The 25,000-nt window shown below is 38.4% G+C and overlaps 1 pseudogene; it reads right to left on the bottom strand.

Moving 5' to 3' along the window:
* The window catches only part of LOC135210132 (macoilin-2-like), a 69,310-nt pseudogene that overhangs the window by 28,550 nt on the left and 15,760 nt on the right, over positions 1-25,000 (bottom strand).

The following is a 25,000-nucleotide window of genomic DNA, read 5'->3' as shown; positions in this document are numbered from 1 at the left end:
AATGTCTACCAGAGAATTGCTAATGCATCTTCCGGTATATTTTGCATCTTCCAATCTTGGATGGGGGGGGGATGAGAGAGAGAGAGAGAGAGAGAGAGAGAGAGACTTCTTCAAGCCTTAAAATTTGTAATTTGTTGCAAAAGAGTTATGCGTTTTCTCATATCTCCAACTATCCTGCCTTTCATGATTTTCAACAGAGAGAGAGAGAGAGAGAGAGAGAGAGAGAGAGAGAGAGAGAGAGAGAGTGGGCGGGCAATATCTAAGTAGCAACCGAATTCATTTTCCAATACGACCTTTTCTTTATACGTTTCTTTAAGGTTAGTATTGACGCACAGCTGACTCACACGGAGAGAGAGGAAGCGAAGAATAAAGGGGATTTGGGAAATGAACGTCAGCCATTTCTGTGTCTTTGTTGTTATTGTTTGTGGGGGGGGGGGGGGGGGGGGGGGGGGGGTGTTAGGACAGCCCTAAGGAAAAGCCTATAAAGGTCTAAAAAAAGGTCTTTCGCGTTGAGTTAACGATGCAGAAATTTTAGGATAGGATATTTGTGATTTATTTACTAGAATGAAAATTGAAAAAATAAATGACGTACAAGTTTAGCAATAGATAATAATTATTTCTAATTAGATATAGCGTATTTATTTGAATTTTCGTCTGTGAAACAACGCTCTATTTGACCGTAGATTTTAGGATGCGTCTGAGTAAGCTGGAGGTCGGATCACTTCTTGTTTGTTTTAATTATAATGAAGATAGCTTAGTATTTATTCAAAGGAGGCGTGACTTCAGAAGTGATTGTTGTTTAGTCTGAAGGGCATCGAACGTGTTAGCATATTTTCATTATCAGTTATGGTTTAAAAATATGGTTTAATTTAAGGTATGGTTTTAAAATATGGTTTATTTTCAGATCTGGTATAAAAATAGGGTTTATTTTCGGAAATGGTTTAAAAATGCGGGTTATTTTCAAATATGGTTTAAAAATATGTTTTATTTTATTTCAGATTTGGTTTAAAAATATGGTTTGTTTTCAGATTAGTTTAAAGTATGGTTTATTTTCAGTTATGGTCTAAAAATACGGTTTTTTTCAGATATGGTTGAAAGTATGGTTTATTTTCACATCTGGTTTAAAAATATGGTTTTTTTTCAGATGTTTATAAACATTGTTTATTTTCAAATATGGTTGAATACGGTTTATTTTCAGGTATGGTTTAAAAATACGGTTTATATTCAGATCTGGTTTTTAAGATACGGTTTATTTACAGATATGGTTTAGAAATATGTTTTATATCAGATCTCGTTTTAAAATACGGCTAATTTTCAGATACGGTTTAAAAATACGGCTTAAGAAGAGTGACAACACGGGAAAAATTAGCACCGTAGGCCAAAAGCAATGTCCTACGAGGTATACTACACCATTTCAAACGTTTATCTTTGTGATGATGGTCGTCGTCTCCAAACCTTGTGCCCAGATATACGCAGGTAAGTCGAGTCAGTTTCATGTCACTTCTGTGTAACGCTTAACCTTGGGTCGATATCCTGGCTGGCAGTGCGTGCGTGCGTGTGTTTCGTATCTGTATTTCGGAAGCGTCTCATTGGTAGTTTTTCAGTCTTTTCAGTCTTTCAGTTGTTTGCTTCGAGTTTGTGTGTGTGTGTGTGTGTGTGTGTATAAATGTGTATGTGGTATATTGTTTTTATTTCGTCCTATATTGTTTGTTTGCGTGTTTTAAAAACCTGTGTGAGTATGTTATATTGTTTGTATTTCGTTTTATATTGTGTGTGTATGGTATATTGTTTTTAATTCGTTGTGTATTGCATGTCCGTGTGTTTTAAAATGTGTGTGTGGTATATTGTTTTTATTTCGTCGTATATTTTGTGTGTGTTTTTTTAACGTGTGTGTATGGTATATCGTTTTTAATTCGTTATATATTGTTTGTGTACGTGTGCGTTTTTAAATGTCTCTGTATGTTCCTGTCTATACTTAATTGAAGGAAGAGTACCTCTGGCGGCCCTCTCGCTAACCCGCATGACGATGGCACCTTGTCATCGAATTTCGTACTCATAATGAGGCGGAATCGATAGTCCCATGTTTAATGCATATGACCTCCGACAGTAGCGGGGGAACTGTTTTTGTGTTTCTTCTCTCCGTAAAATACGATCCGTGGATTCTATCTGACGCCTGAAGTGACCTTGGAAATTCTTGACGTGGAAGTTGTTGTTTTATTATTGAAAGTTCGTCAGCTGCTAAATAAATAGATGTCACACGACGCTTTTATAGCCCGTGGAGTTCATTATCACTTATTATTTTCATTATTTTTATTTTTTATTATTGTTTTTTTTTTTTTTTTTTTGCATCCTATGTAATGATAAGAGGCCGAAATATATAAATAATACAATGACTTCTAATTTTCATCATGAAAGCATAAACCTTCGTTGCAGTTATTGATAGTGCAACATGGAGGTTTTCCTCTTGTTGCACATTTCAGACCTTCTACTCGCAATGTTCTTTTCAGCGCTGAATGACCTCGTAGGTTCTAGCGCTTGGCCTTTGGCCGAAATTCTGTATTCAATTCAGCATATATACTATATATATATATATATATATATATGTATATATATATATTTATATATATAATTATATATATATATACACACACACACACACACACACACACACACACATATATATATATATATATATATATATATATATATATATATATATTGGGCTTCGTACAACATAACATTCTAGTACATGGATACAGTTTTTAACTTTGCTGTAATATATATATATATATATATATATATATATATATATATATATACATCTAATAAAAGGAGCCCATAAAAACACCAAAAATAGAGAAAAAGTACTATATTTCAGAGACTGCTGTCTCCCTCTTCAGGTAGATGAATGAGAAAAGTTCACAGAAAAGGTGGTGGGATTATACCAAGAGGTCCATCCACAAACAAGCCATTTTAAGTCACCCCCGCTGATAATCTTTCCTCTAATCTTCTTAAGGGTTGGTTGAATGAAGACGTTGTCGATCGTGTCCGAAATCCATCCTCCTTTTGAGATGTTCATTACCTGCCTCTCTTTTATTAAGGCCGATTCCATCATTTGACTCTTGTACCGGCAGTTGCTGCTATAAATTACACGTGACAAATTCCAGTTGATTCTATGGTTATGTTCATTTATATGGTTGAAAATAGCAGAGTTCCTGTTGTCCATACCTAACTGACCGTTTGTGTTGTATTAATCTCTGGGGAAGGGATTTACCTGTAAATCCGATGTAAGATTGGTCACAGTCCTGGCATGGATTTCGTATACCCCAGAGTCCTTTGGAGATGTCTTTTGTTGGACGTTAATCAGGGATTTGGCTAAGGTGTTTGGGTAAGTAAATACAAAAGGGTTCGATTTTCCGAGGGGGTTGGTTATTCTCTTAATCGTGTCCAGGTGGGGAATTATTATTTTATTGTTGGGTGTATCTCTGGTCTTGTCTTTAGGGGGTCGGTAGAAAATTACGTTAGCTTTGTGAATTGCTTTCTCAATTATATGGTCAGGATATTTTAAAGACGAAAGTTGCTTGCGAATTAGTTCAAATTCTTTTTTCCAGGAATTCTGGGGAACAAATTCGTAAGGCTCTTAAGAATAAGTTACTAGCTACACCTATTTTGATAGAAATGTCATGATAGCTAAAGTAGTGAATGTATGAAAGTGAGAACGTTGGTTTTTCTGTATATGGTAATTTGTATTCTGTCGTATCTCTGATTATTAAAACATCAAGAAAAGGAATTTTTGTTGTCTGTTTCCCATTCAACTTTAAATTTGATGCTGGGCACTAATGTGTTTAATTTCAGAGGAATTCATTGAAATTGCCCCACCTATTATCCCAAAATGTTAGGATATCATCCACGTATCTCATCCACAGCATGTTTTTGGAATAATCTTGAGCAACAAGACAAAGTTTTAAACTTATCCAACACCCCCCTTACTGTAAATCAACATTTAGTTAAGTTTTAAATTTAGGCTTATCCTTTGCCCTTATGCCAGACCCCCGCAAAAACAACCTAGACTTTGCATAGTGGCTTTTGATAAATTCATATCTGACCAAAAACTACAACCGTGAAGAGATATGTTTAAAAAAAAAGATTGTTACTAAATGCTTTCAAACTGACTTACATAAGAAATATCCTGTTCCCCGCAGATTTCATGATAGCCATCCACTCGCTAAAAAAAGTTAGATGTTTATAATAAGTAAGATCCGACAAAGACGGCAAAATCGTAATAATGGACAAAGACTTCTACCTTGACAAAATCAACCAGCTCCTTAGCGACACAAACACATACGAAAAACTGACGAAAAATCCCTCCAAAACGTTCCCACAGAATTTTTTTCGGAAAGTAAGATTAATTGGCAAAGACAAAAAGAGTATTGAACTATTAGAGAAATTTAAAGTAATTAATCCTAAATTACCCTATTTTTATGGCCTTCCCAAAACTCACAAAGACAATCTTCCATTCAGACCCATCGTTTCATGTGCCGGTGCTTTCAATTACAAAATTTCTAAATGGTTAGCTGGCCTCCTTTCCCCTTTTTTAGGCACTTTTTCTCCCAGTCACATTGAACATTCGGAAGATTTTTGTCACAAAATTCAGAGAGAAGCACATATACCACTTTCACAAACAAAACTTTTAAGCCTTGATGTAGATTCCTTGTTCACTAAAGTACCAGTACAGGACGTTCTTCAGTTTTTAAGGGTAAAATTATCCCCCTATTCAGATCATTTCCCATTGGCGCTTGACCAAATAATAAGCTAGTTGAATTATGTGCATCTAATAACGTATTTCATTCGGGGAATCATTCTACAAGCAAAAATTCGGGTGTAGTATGGGTAGTCCTTTAAGTCCTGTTCTAGCCAATCTGTACATGGAATACTTTGAAACTACAGTAATAAATGCAATAAAACCCAAAAACATGCTGTGGATGAGATACGTGGATGATATCCTAACATTTTGGGATAATAGGTGGGGCAATTTCAATGAATTCCTCTTGAAATTAAAACACTTAGTGCCCAGCATCAAATTTAAAGTTGAATGGGAAACAGACAACAAATTCCTTTTCTTGATGTTTTAATAATCAGAGATACGACAGAATACAAATTTACCATATACAGAAAACCAACGTTCTCACTTTCATACATTCACTACTTTAGCTATCATGACATTTCTATCAAAATAGGTGTAGCTAGTAACTTATTCTTAAAGAGCCTTACGATTTGTTCCCCAGAATTCTGGAAAAAGAATTTGAACTAATTCGCAAGCAACTTTCGTCTTTAAAATATCCTGACCATATAATTGAGAAAGCAATTCACAAAGCTAACGTAATTTTTCTACCGACCCCCTAAAGACAAGACCAGAGATACACCCAACAATAAAAAATAATAATTCCCCACCTGGACACGGATTAAGAGAATAACCAACCCCCTCGGAAAATCGAACCCTTTTGTATTTACTTACCCAAACACCTTAGAGCCAAATCCCTGATTAACGTCCAACAAAAGACATCTCCAAAGGACTCTGGGGTATACGAAAATCCCATGCCAGGACTGTGACCACTCTTACATCGGATTTACAGGTAAATCCCTTCCCCAGAGATTAATACAACACAAACGGTCAGTTTAGGTATGGACAACAGAACTCTGCTATTTTCAACCATATAAATGAACATAACCATAGAATCAACTGGAATTTGTCACGTGTAATTTATAGCAGCAACTGCCGGTACAAGAGTCAAATGATGGAATCGGCCTTAATAAAGAGAGGCAGGTAATGAACATCTCAAAAGGAGGATGGATTTCGGACACTGATCGACAACGTCTTCATTCAACCAACCCTTAAGAAGATTAGAGGAAGATTATCAGCGGGGGTGACTTAAAATGGCTTGTTTGTGGATGGACCTCTTGGTATAAATACCACCTTTTCTGTGAACTTTTCTCATTCATACTACCTGAGAGGGAGACAGCAGTCTCTGAAATATAGTACTTTTTCTCTATTTTGGTGTTTTTTATGGGCTCCTTTTATTAGATGGAACTCTGTTGTTACAGAACATTTTTACAGTCTATATATACATATATATATATATATATATATATATATATATATATAGATATATACATATATATATATATATATATATATATATATATATATATATATATATAGTGTGTGTGTATAATATGATAATCTTAAGTAGTCCCACCCACCCACTCCAACATGAAAGATTTCTAGATCCGCCACTGCATCAGATGAAAGATTAAACACTTCAACTGTCCGAATGTCTCTTTCAGCTGCTTCGAACTCGTTCTGTTCGGTTCAGGGAGTTCTTGAATCACCCTGAAGTTCAGTGGACTTCACAGAACGGGAGTATCAATGAACACGGCAGCCGAAGGTGTTCGGGTGAAAAATGCCTGTGAGAATAATGGATATTGCCGGGTGGATTAGTTGTTAGACCAATTCCGAGAGACGTTGTAATAAATAAAGGTCGAAAAGTTTCGCCAGAATGATTCAAGTGACTGACGTTTGTAGAATTACCTAAGTTAGGCCGTTGATTCTGCCATTTTGAAAAGGCTCATATAGAGCAGTGGTTCTTCAACTATTTTCTGACCACGCCCCTCTCTAAAACTTGGTCCTTCCCTCCATTCCCCGGCCCACCCCCCCCCCCCCCTTGCATCTATGAGTAAAATTCCCTCTCATATTTAAAGAAGAAGGAGAGAGGGAAAAGTGACTTTGACTTTTATAAAATTACGTACGTTAGGCCGTTGATTCTGCCATTTTTAAAAGCCCAATATAGAGCAGTGGTTCTTAAACATTTTATGACCCCCCCCCCCCCCCCATCTAAAATCTAGTTGGTCCTTCCTTCCACGCCCCCCCCTCCCTTACATCTATGGGTAAAATTCCCCCTCATATTTAAAGAAGGTAAGGAGAGAGATAACGAGTTTAACAAGACTAGGCTACAGGAAACTCACGTTACAAGGCGACACTTTTGCATCTTTTCATAAACTCCAGAATATGAGTTCGTCGTTCTTGTGAAGATAAGAACGAATATAAGTTAGAAGATTTTTTTTTAACTTTCCTTGGGGCTGGCGCCTCCCTGGAAATTGCTGACCGCTCCCCACCCCTCCCACAGCCCCCCAGCTTAAGAATCACTGATACAAAACAAAAACTTACTTATACATTCCTACAGTTTCATGATCAAAGTTACTCGCTTGGTTTCAGCTGGGGGTTTGAAACACTACACTATGGAATCAACATGATTGCATTTTTTAAGTCTGGGCCATTCTTTAAGGCAGCATGCTGTTGTAGCTTTAAAATCTGCCTTTTTCTTTCAAGTACAATTTAAAGATTGATCTTCCTCATGGGTCGTGGAGTTTGTCATTTTTTTTATTGTCCTTTTCATAGCAAGTTATCTATGTTCACTTAGAACTCGAAAATTTAGAGGCAGAGGTCATGCAGAGAAGTGATACTGAATTCTTCTCTCTCTCTCTCTCTCTCTCTCTCTCTCTCTCTCTCTCTCTCTCTCACATACACACACACACACACACACACACACACACACACACAATTAAATTCTAGATGAGTCCAAATATAAAATTGCATAGGATTCACAAGGTAAATAGCTATCAATAAAAAGGAGAGAGAGAGAGAGAGAGAGAGAGAGAGAGAGAGAGAGAGAGAGAGAGAGAAAATTACTCAGCCCTTATATTCCCAAGGTAAAAAGAAATCAATGAAAGTTTACAAGAGAGAGAGAGAGAGAGAGAGAGAGAGAGAGAGAAGAAAATTACTTACCCCCTTATATTCCAAGGTAAATAGAAATCAATGAAAGTTTACAAGGAGAGAGAGAGAGAGAGAGAGAGAGAGAGAGAGAGAGACTTACCGCCTTATACTCCCACTCATCCTCATCATCGGGCCTAGTTTTCTTCTTCTCGGTCTCCCAGGAGTACCTGAAGGTCCTCCTCGACCCCGACGACGCGTTGCTGTTCTTGCCGGCGTTGGGGTCCCCGTTCTCCGTGGCGATGGTGCCGTTCAGGGCCCTCGTGCCCCTCACTCTCACGTTCTTCCTCTTCCTCATGGGCTCCAGCAGCTCCAGGTCGTCGGCGGCTTCCTTCCTTGGGTGGGCGCCTTCTCCTCCCCCCACATGTTCTTCCCGACGATGCCGAGGGAGTCGAAGGTCTTCTCCAGGTCGTCGATGTCCTTGTCGAGCTCGTGCTCCCGCTCCTCGCCCTTCTTGCTCCTCCAGCCGAAGAGCTTGAAGCCCGTTCGCTTCTCGCCATCCTTCTTGGAGTCCTTCCTCTCCTCCTTCTTCTTCTTGTCGGCCTCCTCCTCCGGGTGGGGGTGGTGGTCCTCCTCGCGTTCGGCGGGCTTGTCCGCCTCGTCGTTGTTATGGTGGCGTCCGAAGTGGAAGCCGAATCGCCTCTTGTGTTGCTCTCCTGCTTTGCCGCCGCCGCCGCCGCCGCCCTTCCCTCCTTTCTGGTCAGGGTGGGCCGCCTCCTCTCCCCCCTCGTTGCCCATCTCGTTCAGGTGCTTGTTTCCGCCCTTGCCGCCGCCGCCGCTGTTGCTTCTGCTGCTACTGCTGCTGCTGCTGCTGCTGCTGCTACGCGAGGACGAAGGTCCCGGGTCGAAAGCGTTCCGGGATTGTTGGGTGTCCTGGGAGGCGGAAGTGCTCGTGTGGTGCCCTTCGGGAAATTCGTCGTCGGAGTTGTTGGCCCACTTGTCGCTCGAGATCCCCGAAAGCTTGTCTTGTTCATCGTCGTCATGCGTTGGGCGACCCTTGGCACTGCCAGCTCCCATGGTTCACTTAGGACAGTGATGGAATTCGTGTTTGTATTGGTTGAAGTGCCGTCTGTTGAATTACGTGTTATGCATTTTCGAGAGTTGACGTCAAGTCCCACCAGTAACATTCCCCACGAGTGCTTACATGTCTTAAAAGTTACTTTTTTTCATGTTGCTTGAAAGGGAAGACAACAACAACAAGAATAACTCTAACTTTGTCAGTGTTCTTCAGGAAAATTTATTTCCAGCTTTCGATATCACGAGATGAATTAACAGTCTTTTCGTCTGGGTACATGGTATCTGTTGCGCGTAGCCTCATCTCCAGTAATCATGATTTTCACTGACTCGTGTCGCAAACTCTTTCAATTTCTTTTTCACTGTCATTTCCAGGCTGTGCAGTGTCATGACACTGTCTTTTAGTTCGCAAAACACACTCGATAAACATATATATTTTATAGTCACAATATTTATTATCCACTTACAGAACTACCGTCCCCTTTCGCAACGTTTCGTTGTTCTGAGAAAAATGATGCGTTCACTCGGATGTATTGTCACCCAACTCACAGTCTTTGATCGCAAGCAGTTACCTTACAAGGAATTGCAAGGATTAGGATGTCTCAAAGACTTGTTAGTCCATTTGAGGAGACATCGTGTGCTCACTTATCTGGAACGAAAAAAAAAAGAGATTTGTTGATAACAGCGGATATATGATTGTGACATTGAGAGAGAGAGAGAGAGAGAGAGAGAGAGAGAGAGAGAGAGAGAGAGAGAGAGAGAGACTGTCAGTTTTGAAGTAGGATCGATAATATTTGAATAATTCCGTAACATATCAATAATTAATGACTCCAGTCGGGTGTAGGAGTAATATTTATGGGAAGATCTTTATTGCTTTCTTGCAAGCAGAAGATTGCCTTCATGACTGTTCTTGCTTATTCAATGACGACGGTTACAAAATAAGCCCATTTTCTCTCTGTCGCTCCCACGTAGACAATCCTTTACTTACGAACTTTCAGAGATACGAGTTCGTAGATTAAAAATGTACTTTACTGTATTATTATCATCATTGTATATATCATTTGTATTGCTTAAATACTCTATAAAGTAAATTACAGTACTATATTAGATTCACATCACCCGTGCATCTGATGTCTAGTCCAGTCCCTAACGACGATCCTGATTGGCTGTGGATAAGCCAATCACACGGCTGGAAACTCTGTCTCTCGAGAGTTCACATAGGTTGGATGTATGTTCCATCTCTCCAGAGGGACACGTCTTTCAAAAGTATCCCTCAGATGAGGTGGAAAATACATCATGCCTATGTGAACTCTCGAGAGAGACTGAGAGTTTACAGCCCTATGATTGGCTTATCAACAGCCAATCGGGAGCGTCGTTAGGGACTGGCCTAGACATCAAATGCATGGATGACGTGAATCTACTATAGTGTTGTGTTTTAGTAAGAAAAAAAAAACTTAAACAGTACTGTAGGTATTGACTCTGGGTATATCAAGTTGGACTTACGAACAAATCAAGATACGAACAGCCGTTCGTAACGTAACTCATTCGTAATTAGAGGAGTGTCATTGAAGTCATGAGTGGTCACGTGACCCTCTTCGACAAGTTGGTCTCACCACTATTTCTTGTGGTTTCACTGTGTGATAAGTCACTTATATTTCCACTTTGTGACATTTCGCTATGATTTCACGTGATGATGAATTCGTAAAACCTATTCCACAAAATATCTACGATGCCAATAATAATTATATTTCAGTTTTGTGCTTCTACCTCACTAAAATGAGCAAAATAAGCAACTTTTGCCTCTGGCTCACAGTCGCAGCGCTTTTAGTTATCTGGATGGCTATATGTCTGTCTGTCCGCACTTTTTCTGTCCCCCCTCATATCTTAAAAACCACTGAGGCTAGAGGGCTGCAAGTTGCTACGTTGATCATCCACCCTCCAACCATCAAACATACCAAATTGCAGCCCTGTAGCCTCAGTAGTTTTTATTTTATTTAAGGTTGAATTTAGATATGATCGTGCGCCTGGCAACGCTATAGAACAGGCCACCACCGGGCTGTGGCTTAGAGTTTCATGGGCTGCGGCTCATACAGCATTATACGCTGTGCAGAATTCGGCGCATGTTTTACTTGTTTCACTGGGAAAATATGCAGAAAGCAATGACCTTTGGAATAATAAAAATACAATTCATTAATACATACACTTTCGTCATTGTGTGACGTCATAACCTCATCGTAATGAGATCATAAAATTCTCTAACCGAGTCTATTACTGGGGGTCAGCTGCATTTCCTTGCTTTTTTTCTTCTTCTCTTCTTATCGAGAGTAGCCAGAGAGGTCACTTTTGCGCTTCTGTCACACGCCACGATATCGTTTTCCGTTGTCCTCATATGACGTGGAAGTGAGTAGTACGTTTTGCCTCCTGTTCATTTACACACGACAAAAAATTCTCATTTTCATGGGAGTTTGTACAACCCTTTGAGCATTGATTGGTATCCTCATGCTTGCACGATGCGAAATCGGCCACTATTGTTCCACACACACACACACATACACGCACACTCACACACACACAGATAAGGGCCTGTGTTTATCCTGTTCCTAGGTTAGCATAGAAAAAATTGATTATTAATTTGATGTAACTGTTCAAGTTTCGCAGTTCAATGGTATTAAAAAGTGACGGAAACCAGTTTTTCGTGCTATTTCATTAATCTGTTCCTTCCCATATTACTTAAAAGTATGTTACTTCTTTTGCCAGTTGTGCTAACTTTCAATGTTTTCGTTCTCTATCTCTCTCTCTGTACGTGTGTATACATCTCTTCCTGAATTTGTTTTGTATATGCGTTTTGTGTTGGTTTCTTAATTGATCGATTGGTTCTGTTTGTGTGTGTGTGTGTGTGTGTGTGTATGTATGTATGCATGGTTCAGTTCAGTGACTGGTCCTTCCCTTTCAGACCTACTAACGCTGCATATAATGGCTACATATCTACAAGGACATTTTGTAGAATTACATTGGAGATCTTTATCGTCCCTAGAACGGTGTTGATAGAATGAATACCACAATTTTCGTCCGAGTCCTCCGTTCATACTATCCTACACATATGAAGTCTATCTACAAGGCGAAGTTTATAGAGTTATGAGGAATTTCCTTTCCAATCTGTTCTGTGGTAACGGTGCTTCTGTTTACCTGTTCATTGGGTGCATTGATTGGCCCTGAGTGAGCGTGACTCACCTGTGCAGACCGTACAAACTGAACTCAAGAAGTGTCATTCTTCGTTTGCTTATAGTTTGCAGTGAGGATCAGAGAGTTTCCTTTCTTTCTTCTTCTTCTTCTTATTATTATTTTTTTCTTCCCACAGTCACCCTATTCGACTGGGTGGTATTTATAGTGTTGGGGAGGTTCCGGGTTGCATCCTGCCTCCTTAGGAGTCCATCACTTTTCTCACTGTGTGCGCTGTTTCCAGTCGCACGTTCTTCTGCATGAGCCCTGGAGCTACTTCGGCATCTAGTTTTTTCCAGGTTCTTTGTCAGGGAGCAGGGGATCGTGCCTATTATTATAATTATTATTATAAGAATCCATCTCGTATTTATTGAAATGTCATATGAGGCCTATACTACTTTTCAGAATGAATACGAGAATTAAGAAGGAAATATTTTAAACATTGATTATATCATGCCCTAAAAAGATAACATTACAATTTGAGGCGATAATGTTGGCAGCCTTTAAAAGTGTATAATAGTATTTTCCATCTCAACGGAATCACATATGTGAAGTTGGACATTATCCCTTTCAATGAGACATTGCTTAAGGTTCTTTGCAGCGTCCCTTCAGCCCCTAGCTGCAACCGCTTTCGTTCCTTTTACTGTGCCTCCTTTCATATTATCTTTCAACCATCTTGCTATCCAGCCTCTCCTGACAAGTATTTCATTGTGCAACTGCTTTGAGGTTTTTTCCTGTTACACCTTTCAAACCTACCTACTCTCATTTTCCTTTCCAGCGCTGAATGACCTCATGGGTCGCAGTTCTTGGCCTTTGGCCTGAACTCTATATTCCATTCCATTCCTTTCGATGAGAATATTCGGTGGTTGGCAATAAAGCCACAGGAAAAAAGTAAAAGAAAAAAGTTACAAATTTGGTTAGGAAAAAAAGGCACAATCTTTGATGTTTTTGTTTTTACGGTAATCCTCAGCGGGTTTGTACTAAACGAACCGCCAAGGTGGATATTTTTACCTGTGTCTTTTTATTTCTACCTGGTTTCGAATATTCATGAGCATAGCATTTCCATTTGTGTCACTGAAACCTGTGAAAGTCCGCCATTTCCTCTCGTGACATTTTGGGACCTGAGCAAGAATAGTACTGTGATCTTTCAAGTTCGTTGACCTTCCTGACAAGCGAGGGAGTGAAGAAGGAAGTTATTCGCTTTTCCCAGCGTCTTTGCGATTGGTGTTCTTAAGATTCATCCTTTGGAGTCATTTTGACGGTGGAAATTGAATCTGTTAGAATAGATGTCTAGAATGATGGCGACTTTTCAGATAAGGGTTGATGATGGTGGGTAAGTTTCTTAGTTCTGCTTCATGACGAGGGATCGTGGAACTTATAGAGGAGGTTTACAAGGAGGTAATTCCTTAAACATGATGACGGTAGCTTTGATTGCCTTAGGTAAAAGGTAATAATAAAATATATAATAATAAAATCCGAGTGGATCTACTCGGGGCGGGATACGTAAGAGATCGGGAAGGAAAGCGAGACAACACATCCACCACCCTCCTGCAAACCTGTCTGTCCAGCCCGGATCGGGTAACGGGAAGGCAGGAAAGACGTAGTAACACGTCCACCCTCCTCCTGTAAAGCTGTTTGTCCGCCCTGGGGGATATCAGGAAGGCAGGGGAGTCATAGTAATACATGCACCCTCCTCCTGCAACCCGGTTTGTCCAGCCTCAGTGGGGGCAGGTTAGTTAGGGGACCTGGAGGATAAGGGAGAAATGACGGGCAGCGGCGGGTTCCAGCACAGCGTAGCGCTCGCCAATAAGCTCGTTATAGAAATGATACTCAGAGGGCAGACTTTGAAGGTCGAAGTCAGTCGTGTTGTTCATTAGTATTCATTCATTTTTTAAAAGCCTTGCCGTGTCCTTGGCGACATGGCCTTGAATGAGAGAAACTTTGGAATTGCTTGCAATAACAGCAGTACTACTCCTAACACTGCAGTAGTAGCGGTTGTAGTAGTAATATTATTAGCAGAAATAACAGTAGTAGGATGCTGCGTTGATGAGTATATGGATTCCGTTGATGAGTATACGGATTCGGGGGAAATTGCTCTGTTGTATATGTTATTTTAGTCATTATATATATATATATATATATATATATACATATATATTTATATATATAATATTCGAGCTACAAATGTCCTTTAATATCTAATTCGCTCTACTTTGGAATTGATATATTTTCATATATAATTCCGAGGTAGAGCGAATTAGATGTTAAGGACATTTGTTGCTCGAATAATTTATATGAATCACGGTGATGTGATAATTATTCATATATAATATATATATCTATATATAATATATATAATATATATAGAGATAGATATATATATATATATATATATATATATATATATATATATATCTATCTATATATAGATATATATATATAGATATATATATATATATATATATATATATAGATAGATATATATATATATATATATATATAGATATATATATATATCTATATATATATATATCTATCTATATATAGATATATATATATATATATATATATATATATATAGATATATATATATATATATATATATATATATATAGATATATATATATATCTATATATATATCTATGTATATATATATATATATATATATATATATATAATATATATATATATATGACGACACGACAACGAGCAAGCATTCAGAGATTCTTCCAGCCTATAATCATTAGGCAAGCGATCGCGTGCCAGGCCGCCTAATCAGTCACAGGTAGGTTGTTTCAATCGCACATTACAGCCGATATTGGTTCTATTTTTGGTTCCGTTCCCGTGTGCCTCGTCCCTGTTGAGCTATGCTCCTCCATGCTGCTTCTGCCTTGGTTGCAATGAAAGATTACTGCAAGAGTCTGTCAGTCTTTTGGAATTATGGATCATATATTTCACTGAGATAACGAATGTTCATTTGTTGTTCATTCTGAGAAGTAGAAGCTTTATCTCGTGTTTCTTCTTCTGCAAGATTTTTTTTTTTTTTTTTTTTTTGGACCCCCTCTCCATTCTTATTCTTCTATACATTTTGGCTGTTTGTCTTCTGTCAGACTAAGGATAGAACGACCGCAATTTTCAGTATTCGAATGTTTATTGGGAACCAAATGTATTTCCTAACCCTCCTTAACCCAAACTAACCTAACTTTCAGTATTCAGATGTTTATTGGGAACCAGATATGTTATTTCCTAACCCTGCTTAACCCAAACTAACCTAACTTTCAGTATTCAGATGTTTATTGGGAACCAGATATGTTACTTCCTATCAGTATTCAAATGTTTATTGCTACGTAGTTTGGAAGTCACGTAAAGCCGTTGGTCCTGTTGCTGAATAATCACTGGTTCCATGCAACGTAAAAGCACCATACAAACAAACAAACAAACAAAACAAATGTTTATTGGGAACCAGATATGTTATTTCCTAACCCTACTTAACCCAAACTAACCTAACCTAGGGATATGGGAAACAAACCGGGGCTGGTGCAGTACTGGCATACATCTCAGGAATGTGCATCCCAGAGGCTTCGTGGTGGTTTCTGTCCTCGATAGGACTGAATGGCTGTCAACCTATCTCATCAATCCATCAGTCACCCCTCCCTTCCGTCCGTAGACCGCCTCTCTCTCGTCTTCAGGGGGTCTTGCTGTGTCGTTTCTACAGGAACTCCATCAGCCAGTGTTCCATAGTGCTATGCTAATACCACTCCCCGCCAAAAGAGAACCTCGTCTTTAATCAGAGACATTCAGTTCAGGAATTTGTTTCTTCTGTGTCTTTCTGTCTCTTGGCGTGACGTGGAAATCTCTCCCTGCTTCTGTTTTCCCTTAAATCTAAAGGTCGTCCAGTTTTTTAAATGGTGGTTGGTCTTATCGATTTCCTCTGGAATAAGCACCACATTCTTACCCCGACCCTCAGTGTGTTTTTGTTTCAATGGGGCCTCAGAGAATTTAGGGTATTGCGTTACCTTTCCCATAGGTCCATATATAATCTTACTACAATGGGCATTATGTCTTTCCGTCCGTCTGTCATTCAGTCACGGCCAAACGGCTGGTCCGATGGGCATGAAACTTGGCAGGGTTTTAGTGGGAACCTCTAAAATGGTTTATAATGGAGTTTCATCCGAACCCCCCCCCCCCACCCCAACCCCCCCCCCCCCCCCCCACTGAATGGGGTGGGGGTGAGAAGGGATTCCCTGAAACAAAGCTGGTTCTGCCCGTGAAACGTGGTTGGTTATTCCCGTAGACTTAGTTACTTGACGAATTTATCGTACGTAATTTCTGTATACATATGTTTGCTAGTAATAATAATAATAATAAAAATGTTAACTATTCAAGTACTAATTGTTTGTCGGACGTCAGACCTTCAGTAACTTCTACCCAATCTCTGCTCGGACCATCGATTCTCCGCCCTGAAGGCCAAACATTTATTAAAAGATAGTGACCTCACGATTCTCTCTCATTTATTAAAAGATAGTGGCTTCACGATTCTCTCTCTCTCTCTCTCTCTTTTTGTTGTTTACATCATTAACTGGTTTTACCTTCAGCAGAGGTCAAGTTCGTGAATTTCCCCCGTGTGGTGTATTGATTCGGATGGGGTCTCGTCGTCATTTAACCCAATTTTTCATGTTGCGTCAAGATTGGCTGGCCCAAGGAAGCAGGATGCGTTCATTTACATTGTAATTGCTTTATGGTATTTATTTTGAGAGAGAGAGAGAGAGAGAGAGAGAGAGAGAGAGAGAGAGAGAGAAGGACCAGCTTGTATTTACAGACATAAAAGGTACCATCTAGTAGCTAAGGTATTTTTTTTTTTTTTTTTTTAGTAGCGAAGGGTGATGACAGTTTGGACTGTCATGGATACTTTCCATTTAAATTTCGAAATTGACAAAAATAATGGAGGTAACTGAAGATGAAGGCCTCTATTGGTTGGTTTGAAAAGAATTCCCAAATCGGGACTGTATATTTTTCTTGCCTTTATCAAACGTCTGTTGATACTCCTGATCGTGTTTGCATTAATGAAAACATTTTCTGGTGCCTGGACTCATGATGTAACAGTCTGGCTCGTTGATACTTAAGAACGTAACGTGAAGTATTCAGGAACGTGACGTAATTCATCGTGAGCATGTTTACCTCCAAAGTGCCTGGTATTGATTAAGCTTTTCCAAGTGGTCTACGTGTCCCGTAATCATTTATTATTATGCTTTTTCACGGGTGTTGCTAATTACACTGTGTGACACGGAGTTTGACCATTGCATTTTTAGGAATATACACCTCTTTGTAAAGTCATCTACATATCAATATTATTATTTTTACTTATTTATTATTATTATTGTTTTATGTTTATCACAGTCCTCCAATTCGACTGGGTGTATTTATAGTGTGGGGTTCCGGGTTGCATCCTGCCTCCTTAGGAGTCCATCACTTTTCTGACTATGTGTGCTGTTTCTAGGAGCACACTCTTTTGCATTAGTCCTGGAGCTACGTCAGCCTCTAGTTTTTCCAGATTATTATTATTACTATTTTTATTATTATAAATGATTAGTTTATCCAGACCCCTGAGCCTAATAAAGGCCCTTCTTCTCGGACTGGTGGCATCTACATGTTCTTTGGATCGCTTGAGAAGTTGCAAGGACCAGAATGTGAAATTGTGTGATTTTGCATTAAATGTAAGGCGTGAAGTGGCTTCCATCGCGAGGAAGTCAATGTATTCTCTGCCAACACCTGGTTCTGCTACAAAGTAAATTGTGAAAATCAAGGTCGGCGTCTATCTCGGTTGAAATATCCCTCCAGGAATTATTTCGTAGATTCTACAGGTGTCTACCTCAGAATATATGTCACTCCCTTCGGCTTAAAAAGGTATATGATCACGTTTTGATGCAAATATCGACCGTAGCTTTAACGTAGTTGCGTGTGAGCATGTTATAAAAAAAAAACGAGCCTTTTACCAGTAAAGTGTTTTATCACTTATTACCCGTAAAAGGGTGCTTTGTTTTTCCTTGGTGTTGAATACCGTACAATTACATTTGCCATCCCCGGTAGGGGGGTAATGCCGTCAGTGGACCCCATGCGGTGCACTGTAGGCATTACTTAAGTTTTTTTTTGCGGCGTGCCTTCGGCCCCTTAGCTGCAACCACTTTGGTTCCTTTTACTGTACCTCCTTTCTAATTCTCTTTCTTCATCTACGTTCCACCCTCTCCTAACACTTGATTCATAATGCGACCGCGAGGCTTTCCTCCTGTTACACCTTTCAAACCTTTCACTGTCAATTTCCATTTCATCGCTGAATGACTTCATAGGTCCCAGTGCTTGGCCTTTGGCCTAAATTCTATATTCAACTCGACTCATTTGCCATTCGGTAAATCTTGATTTCAAACGACGGTTCTTGATACAGATTAATGCAAGGTAATGTCGCATCTAGAGGGTTTAATTTGTTGACACGGCATCCTACAGATATTTTGTGTCGAACTGAATCAATGCTGAGTGGTCAGTGGAGTCTATTTCGCTAATTAGGTTTTCACTAAAGATGTTTCACTTTTGGACGCTACTGTGGATATTGAGGAACTGTTTCATCGTGACACCACGACTGCGAGGGAGGAAATCCTTGGAGAGAATGACTGAGAATGAGATGTTAGTCATTTTCAAAGATATTTCGATCATAACTACAAAACATTGAACATCCCCTTTGCGTCGTAAAGGTTTATCTTATCAGCGTTGCCCTTGACTTCTTACATTTTCACTGCATATTTTTATTTTTAATATTTTAAGGCCTTAATTTAGTAAAACTAGTGAGTTTCCTTATGTGCTGAGAACATCGAGGTCGAATTGCATTTTATGGCAACCTTAATATTTTTAGTTTTAATATTTTAAGTTCATAATTTTGTGGAACTAGAGATTTTCCCAATGCGCTGAGGACATCGAGGTCGAATTGCATGTTATGGTAACCTTAATATTTTTATTGTTAGTATTTTAAGTCCATAATTTAGTAAAACTAGTGATTTTACTTATGCGCTGAGGACATCGAGATCAAATTGCTTTTCATGATAAACTTAATATTTTTATTTTTAATATTTTAAGTCCATAATTTTGCAAAACTGGTGAGTTTCCCAATGCGCTGAGGACATTGAGGTTAAATGGCCTTTAAAGTAAATTAGTATTTTTATTTTTAATATTTTATGTCCATAATTTGGTAAAACTGGTGAGTTTCCCAATGTGCTGAGGACATCGAGGTCGAATTGCATTTTATGGTAACCTTAATATTTTTATTTTCCAAACTGGTGGGTTTCCTTATGCGCTGAGGACATCGAGGTCAAATTTCATTTTGTGTTAACCTAAATACATTTTGGTCAGTGTTTTCCGAAGTAGCTTCGAAAGTAAGGTTTTGTACACCCTGCTATGCCTATCACGATACATGTGGTAATTACCCAGAGGTAAAGGCCTGTGATAGCCGTTAGGTAACGGGCAATTTACATAAATGCCCGTCATTATTTTATAAATAAATAATGGGCCCTGGATCGGGGATGTTTTGGCTTTGCGTGAAGACTTGAACATAATGGCTCATCATATTCCTTACATAACCTCCGTATATATTTGTCCTTCCGCTAAGCGATGTAAAGAACCTAAAACGGTCTGCGTTTTTTTATGGATAAGAGTAAAGCAGGGATTCGCTTACTCGGGGTGTAAGCCAACAAACTATTTTGTTGTTTTTCTTCGTGGGCGGGGTAGGAGAGGTCTTTGGAAGAACCTAAAAAGGTCTGAAAAAGGTGTTTTGCCTACAGGACTCTTAGAATATAGGATATATATGATTGATTTACTAGAATGAAAATGTAAAAAATAAAATATGTGCGTGTTAAAACAGCACAGTAGAATTATTTCTAATAAGATATAGCGTATTCATTTTTGGTGTTTTAATTTTCGATTTGAAAAATTAAAAAAAAAATTAATTTGTGTGTAAGTGTGTGAAAGATATAGGCGTGAGAAATATTGTTTATGAAACTAATTTTATTCTTCCGGTAGGAATTCATTCATTTTCAAACACAGTTTTCCAGTTCTGTAGCTCAATCCTGTTTCCTCGAATAATCGGTCTTGTCGTCTTTTCGAAATCATCAATGCTTTACGTAAGTACTCAATGAATAAATTATATAATATATATATATATATATATATATATATATATATATATATATATATATATATATATATTTATATGTATATATATATATTATATATATATAATACACACACATTCACACACACACACACACACATATATATATATATATATATATATATATATAATATATATATATATATATATATATATATATATATATATATATATATATATATATATATATATATATATATACATATATACACATACACACATACACATACACACAATATATTAAACATTAATACATCTACTTAACCAAATGCTTCAAAGCGACACGCACGAAGATTCGATAACCAGCGGAGATGACCTACAAAATCTTAATCCTTGTATTGTGGCGCCCAATCCTTTCGGTTAATCGAACGATATAGCGAGTGACGACGCGTGACCACACAGGGCAAGTGCACGGACCAAACTGACTGATTCCTCAACAGTTTGGGCCGTTTATAGACGTTGGTTTACAGCAGTCAGTCCGCACCACCAAGGGCTTATTTCAAAAGAAAGCGTGAAATTGCGTGCGTAGGTTTCCTTCACGAGATTGCCTGACTATTTTAAGTAGAGGCGTTCGCGACCTTGACCGTAGACTGGAGGACGGGTTCTCTCTCTCTCTCTCTCTCTCTCTCTCTCTCTCTCTCTCATACATCAGTGGTCCTTTCAACGGTAGTAGAACTGCTCACGGAACGTTAAATATTTAATATTGGGAGTAGCTCACTTTTGTCTGCCTTAATTTCTGTTTATGACTTGTATGTTTATTATATGTACATTATATATACGGGACACACACACACACACATATATATATACGTATATATATATATATATATATGTGTGTGTGTGTGTGTGTATTTCTATATTTATTTATTTGTAATAAAAGTTTTATTTCCAGCCCAGAGGAAATGGTTTATAATGTAATATATATAATACAATGAAAGCTACATTCCCAGCCCATTAGATTATATGTGATTTCTTTTACTTATTATTACGAAAAGAACTCTACAATAATTATGGTCTATTACTACAGTTGAAACTCTGCGGACAAACATCTCCAAATTTCACTCATCTCGCCACTGAAAGTTACAATTTTTTTGAGTTACAATATTATTTTTCCTTTTTTTCTCCAAGTATTATTATAAGGAACGTTTGTCATTCCCGTACCCCTTAATAATGTCCTTAGCTTTCGTAAAACTCACCCAAATTCCTAGGATCACGCGGTATTGATCTCGCCGACTTTGTCATCACCCAAATCCTGGGGCTTGTAAGCCCTGTTTTATGTTCGTGTGATTGGGGACCAACAGGTTTCACTTGACATTTTACTTATTTATGCATGAGGCTAAAATACCAGTGTATGTTTATAGACATGAATACTGGTGCTATGTTCTCATTAACCTCTTGTGGATTTGGTGTCGACTTCTCCTCAAGAGTAATCGAACAGTAGTGAATATCTGGGCCGAAGGATGCTTTGAATTTTTATTACAAAACCTTCAGAATATGCAGCCTAAAATCTACAGAATATGCAGTCTAAAACCTACAGAATATGTAGCCTAAAACCTACAGAATATGCAGTCTAAAATCTACAGAATATGCAGCCTAAAACCTACAGAATATGCAGCCTAAAACCTACAGAATATGTAGCCTAAAACCTACAGAATATGCAGCCTAAAACCTACAGAATATGTAGCCTAAAACCTACAGAATATGCAGTCTAAAACCTACAGAATATGCAGCCTAAAATCTGCAGAATATGCAGAATAAAACCTACAGAATATGCAGAATATGCAGCCTAAAATCTTCAGAATATGCAGTCTAAAACCTACAGAATATGCAGCCTAAAAAATACAGAATATGCAGTCTAAAACCTACAGAATATGCAGCCTAAAAAAGACAGAATATGCAGTCTAAAACCTACAAAATATGCAGTCTGAAACCTACAGAATATGCGGCCTAAAACCTACAGAATATACAGCCTAAACTCTACAGAATATGCAGCCTAAAATCTACAGAATATGCACCGAAAACCTACAGAATGTGCAGAATAAAACCTACAGAATATGCAGCCTAAAACCTACAGAATGTGCAGAATAAACCTACAGAATCTGCAGCCTAAAACCTACAGAATGTGCAGAATAAAACTTATAGAATATGCAGCCTAAAACCTACAGAATATGCAGCCTAAAACCTACAGAATGTGCAGAATAAAACCTACAGAATATGCAGCCAAAAACCTACAGAATATGCAGAATAAAAACCTAAAACCAGAATATGCAGCCTAAAACCTACAGAATGTTCAGAATAAAACTTACAGAATATGCAACCTAAAACCTACAGAATATGCAGCCTAAAACCTACAGAATGTGCAGAATAAAACCTACAGAATATGCAACCTAAAACCTACAGAATGTGCAGAATAAAACCTACAGAATATGCAGCCTAAAACCTACAGAATATTCAGCCTAAAATCTACAGAATGCAGAATAAAACCTACAGAATATGCAGCCTAAAAAATATAGAATATGTAGCCTAAAACCTACTGAATATACAGCCTAAACTACAGAATATGCAGCCTAAAATCTACAGAATATGCACCGAAACCCTACAGAATGTGCAGAATAAAACCTACAGAATATGCGGCCTAAAACCTACAGAATATACAGCCTAAAACCTACAGAATGTGCAGAATAAAACCTACAGAATGTGCAGCCTAAAACCTACAGAATGTGCAGAATAAAACCTACAGAATGTGCAGAATAAAACCTACAGAATATGCAGCCTAAAACATTCTCTTATCAAGGTGGTAGTGGTGGTAAGTCATTCTTCCACGAGATCTGTATCTTCCACAGATCTCGTGTAGCTACTCATCCTGGATCGGTTTCACTTGGCCTGCCAATGGCCGCCTATGAAAGCTTAGATCCTCCTTTCAGTATTTCATTTCTAAAAACAATGAAGACCGCCGTACCAGGAGCTTCAGATGTGATAGGGAGACTTTCCATTTATTGGCTCAAAGTCTTCGGAGACTAGATTTTAGTGTTTCCCGTATCACTCTCGTAAAACAGTTTGAAATTTATCAGGAGATTTGATGATAATAATAAGATAACCTTTGTAGTTCTGAAGGCTTATTGCCCGGGTATAGAGTAATTAGGATCCGCACGATGGCATTTCTTAATGGTCTGTTTAGACATCCAAATAACTACAGAGAGAGAAGAGAGAGAGAGAGAGAGAGAGAGAGAGAGAGAGAGAGAGAGAGAGAGGTATACGCAGAAGGATAATTTGTCAATAAATCTTTCAGTAAATTATAGGCTTTTGCTGAGTGCTTTACTATATTTCACGTGTCCAGAATATTTACGTAGAGTTAACTCCCGCATTGGAAAGAACTCGTTCTATGAAAAATGTTCTTTACGAGCTTGCAATTCACTTTTTTACTATTTTAATGTATTCACGGCCATTGTAGACGTGGCATGAATCAAGCGACGCAGCCCACTCGACCAAAAGTGATGTATCAGTTGCACACTCCTCCAAATATTGACTGGTGATGTAGGAAATTCTTACTTTTCCAATCGTGTATCTTGGCCTGGCACAGTGTCAGGATTCATGTATGTGATTCAGTGAGCAGCCTGTATCTCTGGGTGCGTTCGATTGGCACAAGTAACTAAAACCTGTTTAGGATAACATGATATATATGTATCTTTTCCCATCTGATTCAGTGAGCCATCGGCAACTCTGAGTACGTTCGATTCAAACGAGTAACTAGAGCAGGTTTAGGGCAACATAATGTATCTTTACCCTTTGCGACCAGATGCAGTGATCCGTCGGTAACTGGGCGGGTTCGATTAGTGGCAAGTAACTAAGACGTGTTTGAACCTAATGTATGTTTACCATTTCTCAGCTTGCTGTTCGTGGACAAGGACAATGGTGTCTTGCTTTCACGTGCATATTTCCACGGTTATTAATGGCCTGTAGAAGCCAATCTTTTATTTTTGTACGGTGTCCTTCGCGTTGCCTAGCAACCGCTTTGTTCCAGTGGTATTCTGGTCGTGTTTGTGTTTCTCAGGCTGCTGCTTCTTCTTCTTCTTCTTCTTCTTCTTCGTCTTCTTCTTCTTCTTTTCGTCTCCTTCTTCTTCTTTCTGGAATCTCAACGGATGATCTCGCTGAGATTTTGTTGTTGTTTTTAAATTATCTTTTTTATGTAGTCGCAGGACAATTAGCGTAGGCAGGCTGACCATAAGCTATGCACGGACTTCTCGGAAATAGAACACAGTAGTCCTGATTAGACTTAATTTCTTTGATTTTGAAGATTCAATTATTTATTATTATTCTCGTGTTAGACCTAATTCGATTAATGTGAAGAGAATCATTGACTGTTGTTAATTCGAAGTCGGACCTAACTTCATTCTGTACCATAATTCCAGTGCTTTTAGTTATGAGATACTTCAAGTTCTTCCAAAAGTGGATGAAAGTTCAGTCATTAAGATAAGTTTATTTTTTGCTTACTCGCCTACAAACTGCTTTCTTGTTGTCGTCGTTATTGTTCTTGTTCGGGGATAGGAAAGGTCTATGGAGGAGCCTAAAAAGGTCTGAAAAATGTGTTTCGCGTTGAGTTAAAGATACAGGAATTTGAGGATGGGATATTTATGATTTATTTATTAGTTTGAATATGTAAGAAATGAATGTGTATGTTAAACAGTACAGCGCAGTTATTTCTAATAAGGTATAGGGTATTTATTTT

Source organism: Macrobrachium nipponense, chromosome 39 (genome assembly GCF_015104395.2).
Source record: "Macrobrachium nipponense isolate FS-2020 chromosome 39, ASM1510439v2, whole genome shotgun sequence".
Taxonomy (NCBI): Eukaryota; Metazoa; Arthropoda; class Malacostraca; order Decapoda; family Palaemonidae; genus Macrobrachium; species Macrobrachium nipponense.
This window is presented reverse-complemented; position numbering and strand designations above follow the sequence as displayed.